This window comes from Pogona vitticeps, chromosome 1, assembly GCF_051106095.1.
Source record: "Pogona vitticeps strain Pit_001003342236 chromosome 1, PviZW2.1, whole genome shotgun sequence".
NCBI lineage: Eukaryota > Metazoa > Chordata > Lepidosauria > Squamata > Agamidae > Pogona > Pogona vitticeps.
In genome coordinates, this window is record NC_135783.1 from 123509337 (window position 1) to 123518946 (window position 9610).

The window sequence follows — 9610 nt, forward strand, 5'->3', positions numbered from 1 at the left end:
TCTCTATGATATACGTATTTGCCAAGAAATTTTAACAGAAGATCTTTCAGTAAAACACATAGAACTACCCAAGGAGAAGCAGGGAGAAACAGACATATAAGAAGCAGAGACACGAGGGGGTACCAGAAAGCAAGGTTCTGTCTATGTTTAACAATAGCCTACCCACCATCAGCATGTTGCCCTTAATAGTTACTCTCAAGTATGATGATGATGAACTGTGTGCAATCAAGATAATTTTGACGCATGGCAACACTTTTCAGGGTTTGTTATTTAGAGAGTACTCAGATGTGGTTTAACATTCCCTTCTGTGGGGCTGTGCAGACCACACAACTTGTCTCTGCTCCTAGGAGGCATGGTGGGGAATTGAACTCCCAACCTCTGGCTAACTCACTGGGCTATCCAGTCAGCTCTCTCACAAGTATATAGTCTCAATATGACACCTGACTCTATTTTGACTGCAAAATAGCTTAGAGCAGCTGTTTTCATATGACTTAAATATGGAGACTCAGTATGAGAGTTAGTTGCAAAATAATACATATACTGATTTTTTTTAAAAAAAATCCCAAACTCCTCAATGCCTCCCCCCTTTAAACCCCTTAGTGCCTGCTTACACTTACTTTATTTCTTTTCCCCCCTCTTCAAATGGGTAAGATATCTATGTCCTGAAGGAAGCCACCATTTTTCCTCTTGCTCCCTTTGAAGAACATGTCCTCCTTTTTTCAGGATGCGATCAGATGAGCATTTGTCCCACATCTTGGTCTGGGTTGAGAAGAGGCTGGTTTACTCTTTCTTTCTTTCTTTCTTTCTTTCTTTCTTTCTTTCTTTCTTTCTTTCTTTCTTTCTTTCTTTCTTTCTTTCTTTCTTTCTTTCTTTCTTTCTTTCTTTCAGCTACACAATTCCCATAAGAATATAGGACTCTGCATGTTAGAATATCTGCCCTGCTTGCCCATTGTGATGTATGCTATCACAAACCAACCCATCCCTGACCAATACCAACCTACACATTTTTGGGTCCCTGTCAGCGGCCACTGTTCGTTACAGCATGTGTGGTAGCTGGGACTGAACTAAAGCAGTTGGCCAGCTGGCCTTTTATTAAAGCTGCTGAATGATCTTGAGAAATAGAAAGCTTCCTTTCCACTCCCTTAGAGGAGACAGGAAGGGAAGTTTTGCATTTCTTTTTAATTGTTGCTATCAGCAATGCTTTGAAAGGGCTTTTTAAAAAAAGGCCCTTTCAAAGCTTTGCTCATGTGCTGCATCTATTACTGTTTGCTGCCCAATTGTGGGGGGAGATGGAGGGTTAGGCTAAGGGGCTTCAGGTAGCCAATGGGTCATCTGTTGCATGACCCATTTTAAATGAGATATTATTCTTCAATGGACAAGTAGGGTAGATTTTCTAACATGCAGAGTCCTATATTCTTATGGGAATCTGCATTGTCTCCATTCCCACTGGGACAAAACAGGGTGCACAAAAAGACTTACTCCATTCAGGGGAGGGAGACCATGGAACTTGATTACACCCTCCGTTTGAAGAAAGGAGAAACCGGCAGTGGGAAGGATGAGATTAAATGATGATGAAAGAGAGCAAGACTTAATGGCAGATCCCTTCTCTCTTGATATCATCCATAACAATGGATTAGTCAGAGAAGGCAATTTGACCTTAAGGATCAAAATCACTACCTGCCTCTGATCTACTCAGATGAAAAGCCAATAATGCTTACTCCCAGGTGAGTGAGTTTGCAGACTAATTGTGCTTTCCTACATGTGTTCATTCAGATGTAATCTCCATGAATTTCGGTAGGACTTCCTTACAGGTAGAAGAATTGTAGAACTGTAGCCTTAACCCCCAATTGCCCCAATTCTTTCTCCCCGGTCCCTAAAGAAAGTTGACAGCAGGAAAAGAAGAAACCCAACCGCGAGATGGATAATTTGTATAAAGGAAGCTATGACCTTCAGTTTGGAAGAGTAGAGAAGCTCTGTTAATGATAACACCTATTGGAGGTCACTAATTCATAGAGTTGCCATATCTCACAAACAACTTAATAGCACATCACAACAAGCAACCACCTAAAAAGCAATTGAAGATCAGGCTACATTCATTTTCATTTGCCACAAATGGAATATACCTCCAAACCCACGCGTCTTATTTGGTGCCTTGTCTGTTCTGTTTCCACCCCTTTTTTCATGCCCGAGAAGCAGTGTGAGTGTCTTGGATAGCTGGTCCTGAATAGAGCTATCCAAGACAAATTGCTGAGCTGAAAGGTCACAGTGGATTGGGAAAGCCAGATAACTTGACTCAGCCTTGCCTATAAATACTGGAGGCGCTGAGTTTCAGATCAGGGCAGGAGAGAAGCAGTGGCAGATAGAGGAGCCCTTCAAAACCCATTAAGCAGATATTTCACTGCTCTTCTAAGTGTCCCATCTTTTACCAATTGAATCGTCACTGAACACGTAAGCTTCAACATGCCGTGCAGATGGAATGGGCACTGTCTTTGGACAAATGTGAAAATACGGACTGATTCAGAATGATTTAGTTGTTGATGAGGTGGCGTCAGTGCCAACGTTCCTAACAGCTGTCCCTTGCTTCTTTTTCTCTTACGTTCTCTGGACTGGATGTGAGCAAATTATACTACCAGAAATAATTGTGGTGCTGATACATTAACCCATCACCACCTCTACTCCAAATCTGCATTTCTTTATGTGCAGGAAAGAAACACAGAAATATTGGCCCTGACCTGGAGAATGATTGAGTCAGAATGTCTTCTAAACCACACAGGCAATATACTGTGTGCCCTTATGTGGGCATGGAGCAGGAGGTCAGTGCAATTTTCACTACCGTGCACACTCACTTCTGCTTCTTCTCCTCCATCTTGACCCTATGAATGCTTGCTCTGAAGAGAGCTCATAAAGTTTAATAAGTCTTACTCACCCAAAAACATACAAAGTGCTGCAGGTGTGCAGTAGACTCATGTGGAAATTGAGTGTACTGCACTTTCAGTGTACTTTCAGCTCAGCAGTTTGTCTTGGATAGCTTTAGTCAGGACCAGCTATCCAATTGATGTGGAATAAATTTCCTGGACATTTAACAATTTTGCCTTTGTAATATTTAAGAGGGTTCTCAGGCCATAAAGCTTGTCCACTGAGTGAAGCTCCTGCAATATCCCCACAAATCATGTTGCAACTACTGTACTTACTAATTTTAGATACTGGGGTGTGTTCTTCAAAACCAGCATGGACTGGAGGGATATGGTATGGTAACATATAAATCCACCCAGACAGGAACATAGCTTAATAAACATGCATTAACCAATATGGCCTCAGGGACACTTAGTCATTAGGAGAACAGTATGTCCTAAAGCAACATAACTTTCTAACAGGAACCACTCATTCACCTCTGACCAAGGTGGGGGAGACTTTGATCTTTTGCATCATTTTGATTTTCGTTTAATTGAAGGCCCGGACATTAGGACCGTAAGAGTTGTAGTCCAAAACCTCCAGAGGGCAAACAATTACTTCACCAACACTTTCTGTGTCATACACACTCATTCTAAAAGATCTTCTACCTATTTTCAAGTTCTTTATTCTCCTAGCTTCCTACAGTGATGTCTTCTACATAACTTTTGCTCCATCTAATTCCTCCTACAATTCCATCTTACTTCTGTTAATCATACTCCTCCTCATCCTTCACCCATTATACAATTTAGAATTAAAATGGCTGAGTCGTATGTAGGAGGGTAGTACATAGGAGAGAACGTCTGGCCCTGCAGCCTTCCAGGAGCTCTAGGAGGTATACCCTGTGGTGAGAGATGATGGGAGTTGTACTCTAGCTGCATCTAAAGAACTACAAGTGCTCATCCCTCTTGCCAAGGAAGAAGGCTTTCTCTCTTTAGAATGAACATCTGTCTCATCACTCCTCCACATTTGGCAAGAAACTGCTGCTGCTGTCGCCTCCTCCTCTCTGCACATCTCCTTCCCCCTGCTGCCACTCCTTCACTCCCTGTGCACACATACACCCCTAGGAGATGCATGCACCCCTTCTGCAAGGCTGGCCCCATCAGCAGAGTAATCTCTCCTCCCTACCCAAGGGCTAATGGGGCTTCCTGGGGCTTCTTGACTCCCACTCTGGCAAGATGCCGTGGTCTTGCCCAGTGTGGCTCAGGGAGATGGAGGGGGGAGCAGAGCGTGCGCAAGAAGGCTGTTCTCTCGGCAGCACCCCCTCCTGCGGCACGTCTGGGCAGGGAGGGAGGGAGGGAGAAGACTGCCAGGCAGAGAGAGGGCTCCCCTGGATATGTGAGCACTTCAGGAGGGCAGGTGGGACCCAGCCCCTACGAGGTGGGGGAGGAAGCCCCATGCTCACCAAGTAGGTGTTGCTGCCGCTGCTCCCACTCCTTAAACTTTCATATTAAGGTGGGGGCCAGAAACTATTGTCCTGCAGGCTGCAATTGGCCCCCAGACCACATGTTTGAGACTCCTGCCTTAAAGAGAGACTCAGAGAGAGAGAGAGAGAAGCTGTCCTCTCAGTATAAACAGAAGGGGGGCAAGGAAGACGGCAGTGGTGAATGAGACAAGGTTAGCCACTTCCAAATGTCACACCAATCCCACAGCTGTATCTGAGAAACAGTACACATGTAGATAGGTGACATTCGGGACTATAATGTAATTTGTTCATCAACTAAAAAGAAACAATGGATTCTATACAGGTTATCTTCTAGGCAAGAAAATAGCTACCGACTAAATGGCACAGTTTTAAATGCTTTTCTCACAAAGGGAGATACACAACAGATCTGCAGTTTGTGTCAACTGGAGTCATGTATGGGCTGTTTAAAATGGGCTGTAATACTTTTGATCAATGCTGCTTTAATTTGTCCTCAGTTGCACAATGAAAGTAGAGGGATTCAAAGAGGAGACATCACCTTGCCAACAAAAGTCCGAATAGTCAAAGCTATGGTTTTTCCTGTAGTGATGTATGGAAGTGAGAGCTGGACCATAAAGAAAGCTGACTGCCAAAGAACTGATGCTTTTGAATTGTGATGCTGGAGGACGCTCTTGAGAGTCCCCTGGGCTGCAAGGAGAACAAACCTATCCATTCTAAAGGAAATCAACCCTGAGTGCTCACTGGAAGGACAGATCCTGAAGCTGAGGCTCCAATACTTTGGCCATCTCATGAGAAGAGAAGACTCCTTGGAAAAGATCCTGATGTTGGGAAAATGTGAAGGCAAGAGGAGAAGGGAATTACAGAGGATGAGATGGTTGGACAGTGTCATTGAAGCTACCAACATGAATTTGACACAACTCTGGGAGGCAGTGGAAGACAGGAGGGCCTGGCGTGCTCTGGTCCATGGGGTCATGAAGAGTCAGACATGACTTAACGACTAAACAACAAACAACAACTACTTCCCAGATAAGCTACCCCTCTCTCATTCACTGGCACTTAAAATTTCAATGACTCACTCTGAAACATTAGTTGTATAAAGAATATAAATATTCAATTTACTTACAACTGTAAATATATCCATAATAAATTACTAAACAATGATTGCTTTTTAACAACTGTGCTTCAAAGTACTTTAACAGACATTTGTAGTTTCTACCAACTGGGGTCAAATATAAACTGTTCAAAATGACCTGCAACATTGCTGGAAGGCTGTTTTTGATGAATGCTGCTTTTCACTTGAGTTCAATTTTAACTTACCATCTCCAGCGTGGTTAATGGCAGGTCAAGGAGACCTCTTTGATAATGAGCTCTGAGCAAATTGTAGATGCATCACTTGGGCTTTTTTCTTTCTTTCTTTCTTTCGTTGATTCTGAAGAGAGAGAGATACAGTGCCAGAAGGGACAATGTGAGGTTTCTATTAGACATGAGGATGGTCAAAGTCATCCTCATCATCATTGTCTTAAAACTGAAGAGCTGTGATATGTCATTGGAAGAGGATGCACTATTTATATTTTCAACTCTAAATAAAGAAAACAAAGATGCCTCCTTTCCTCTGAAGGCACGTTTACCACAGTGATGAGAAAGCTGCTTAAGAAAGGTTGAGTGGACATGACAAGGCAGGAAAAAAGGGGAAAGAGGTACAGCTGAAAGTGCTCTTGAAATCTGCTACACCAGAATAATGCAAATAAGGTCCATGTTCATGAATATATTTGTTATCCTCTCTTCCTGAAGAGAGTAGGTTTGCAGCCCATTCGATTGAGAGCATATTATCCTACTGTCTCTGTGTATGGTTCACGAGCTGCACAGTGGCAGAGAAAAAGGCAATTCAAAGGGTGATTAAGACGGCCCAAAACATCATTGGCTGTTCACTCCCCTCTTTGGAAGAATTGTATAAGAACAGATGTAAGAGGAAGATATCTAACATACTGAAAGACTCCTCTCATCCGGGACATCAGCTCTTTAAATTATTACCATCAGGAAGGAGATTCAGGGTATTGAAAGCAAGGACAAGCAGATTCAAGAACAGTTTTTACCCAAGTGCAGTATTGAGTTTAAATGCGGGGCCATAGGTTTTTGGTGGAATTTTAATTGCTGAGAGAAAACGGGGTATCTATATTTGGATGGTGAAAGTTGTGTATATTTTAACTTTTTTTTTGTAGTGTTGTCCAGTTTTACCTTGGGGAAGAGCACCTCATTTCGTTGCACCCACTTGTGAGCGCAATGACAAATAAATTTCTTATGTCTTATGTCTTATGTCTTATTTTCAACAGCCCATACGTGACTCCAGTTGAGTCTGTACAGTATATGACTACAAACCTCTTATATACAGTATTTGCCTTTTGCAAGCAATGATGAAGGATACCTTTCATTGTTGTAATTGTGCCATCAAGGGACTTGAAACTTAGTGGTGACCTTATGAATTAGTGACCTCGGCAAATGTCCTACTATCAACAACCCTATTCAGCTTTGTAAACTCAGGCCCATTACTGAGTCAATCTACCTCATATGTTGTTTTTCTGTCGCCTTCCAATGGGCCATGTCTTCTTGTGATGTGCCCAAAGAAGCTTTAGTTTAAACATTTTTTAACCTCCAGGGAACATTAGAGTTTGAAATGAACTAGCACCCACTTATTTGGCTTTTGAACAGTCCTTGATATTTGTTAAGATCTTCTCCAGCATCACATTTCAAACTAATTTTTTTTCCTGTTGGCTTTCTTCACTCTCTAGCTTTCACTTTCTCTGCATAGGAATCAGTGATATTGTGGTATAAATTATCTTAGCCTTGGTCTCCACTGGCACATCTGCTATGCTTAGCAATCTTTTCTAACTCCTTTATGGCTTTTCTTTCCAATCTCAGTGTTCTGATTTCTTGGCTGCAATCTCCCTGTCAACTGATAATTGAAATTATTTTAATTTCTGCACGATGAATGTTAAAGTTACGTAATTCTTCTGCCATCATTTTCTTCTTAATGTTCAGATGAATGTTGTTTCATCTTCATGAGGAACTGTTTCAAGTTATTGTTTTCTGCCAGTAATATGGTGTCATCTGCAAATGTTATTACTTACATTTCTTTCACCAAGTTTCACTCCTGATTCATCTGAATCTAATCCAGCTTCCCATATAATGTATTCAGGAAGGTAAAATGCACTCTTGTATTTATTTATTTATTATTTATTTATTTATTCTATTTATATCCCGCCTATCTAGTCGATTAAGACCACTCTAGGCGGCTTACAACAAGGGGTACAACAATGAATAAAAGCAGTTTTACATAAAAGAAAACTTTCAACAATCGGGTTAGACACTAGGAAAGAAAAGAAAAGGGGAATCAGGAATTAACTAGGGGGGAAGGCCTGCCGAAACATCAATGTTTTTAGTTGATTTTTGAAGATACCCAGCGAGGGGGCCGCACGGATATCAGGGGGTAAGTTGTTCCAGAGGCGAGGAGCCACCGCCAAGAAGGCCCGATTTCTTGTCCTTTCCTTCCTGGCCTCCCTCGGCATTAGGCTCCTCAGCCTCACCTCCTGGCTCGCGCAAGTGACACGGGTAGATCTTGGTGGGAGAAGGTGTTCCACCAAGTATTGAGGCCCTAAACCGTTTAGGGCTTTATACGTGAGCATCAACACTTTGAAGTCAACGCGGAAGTGGATGGGCAGCCAATGCAGTGCGGCCAGAGTGGGTGAAATGTGTTGGTATTTTTTCACCCCACTAAGAAGTCTGGCCGCCGCATTCTGCACCATCTGAAGTTTCCGCAGCAGCCTCAAAGGCAGCCCCATGTAGAGCGCATTACAGTGGTCTAATCTTGAGATTACGAGCGCATGCACCAAAGTGGTGAGCGCCCCAACATCGAGATAGGGCCACAGCTGGGCTACCCGCCTGAGATGATAGAAGGCAGTTCGGACCACTGACGCCACCTGGAATTCCATAGTGAGTGCCGGGTCGAGATGGATCCCCAAGCTGCGGACCCCATTCTTAGCAGGAAGGGTCACCCCCCCCAAAGGAGAGGGAGTTTCCCAAGCTCCCGACTGTGGGGGCGCCCACCCTTAGTACATCCGTCTTGTCCGGGTTCAGCCTCAGCCCGTTCTCCTGCATCCATTGCAGTATGGTCCCCAGGCAGTGCTGAAGGGACAGAACGGCATCTCCTGCGATAGGTGGAAAGGAGATGTAGAGATGAGTATCATCAGCATACTGATGACACCGGGCTCCACACCCCCTGATGACCCCTCCCAGCGGTCTCATATAGATGTTAAACAGCATTGAGGAGATGATCGACCCTGTGGAACCCCACAATTGAGATACCACGGGGCCGAGAGCAGTCCCCAAGCTGCACTCTCTGGGGACGGTCCTCCAAGAAGCAGTGAAGCCAGGCCAATGCAAGGCCCCCAATTCCCAACTCGGAGCGCCTCCCCAGGAGGATACCGTGGTCAATGGTATCAAAGGCCGCTGAGATGTCGAGGAGGACCAGCAGGGACACTTTGCCCCTGTCGGCCTCCCTCAATAGGTCATCGCACAGGGCGACCATTGCCGTTTCTGTACCATGGCGCGGCCTGAAGCCCGACTGAAATGGATCCAGGGCATCTGTTCTGTCCAGGTGCGCCTGAAGCTGGTCAGCCACCACCCTCTCAACCACCTTACTTAGGAAAGAAACATTGGCGATGGGCCTGTAGTTGCCAATTTCGTCCGCCGCCAAACTTGGTTTCTTTCTTGTATGACACCTTTGCTAATAAGAAATCATTGTCTTGCTCTACCCTCTGTTCAAACAGTAGCTTCTTGCCCAGAATATAAGTTATCAAGCAGGACAACCAAATTTTGAGGAAAATCTGTTTCTTTTAGAATGATTCATAGCTTTTCATAATTTTCTTCTGAAATTCTTTGGTAGGCTGTATTAGCCAACATATATCTGCAACATGATCTCTAGTACCAATTTCTTTTCCGACTTCACCTTGAAGTCTTGAGGTTTTCTTGCCCCAAATATGGTCAAAGTTTTCATGGTAAAACCTTGATCAGTTTGCTTGCCTGTGACATTAATGTAATGGTCCTGTGGCTACTGCACTTTTTGAGCCTCCTTTCTTGGGAGTTAGAATTCTATTGAATTTTTCCAGTCTATGGGCCATTGTCATGTTTTCCATATTGTTAGCATATTCTTGTTAGGATTTTGATGGATTTGGCTTGTATAGA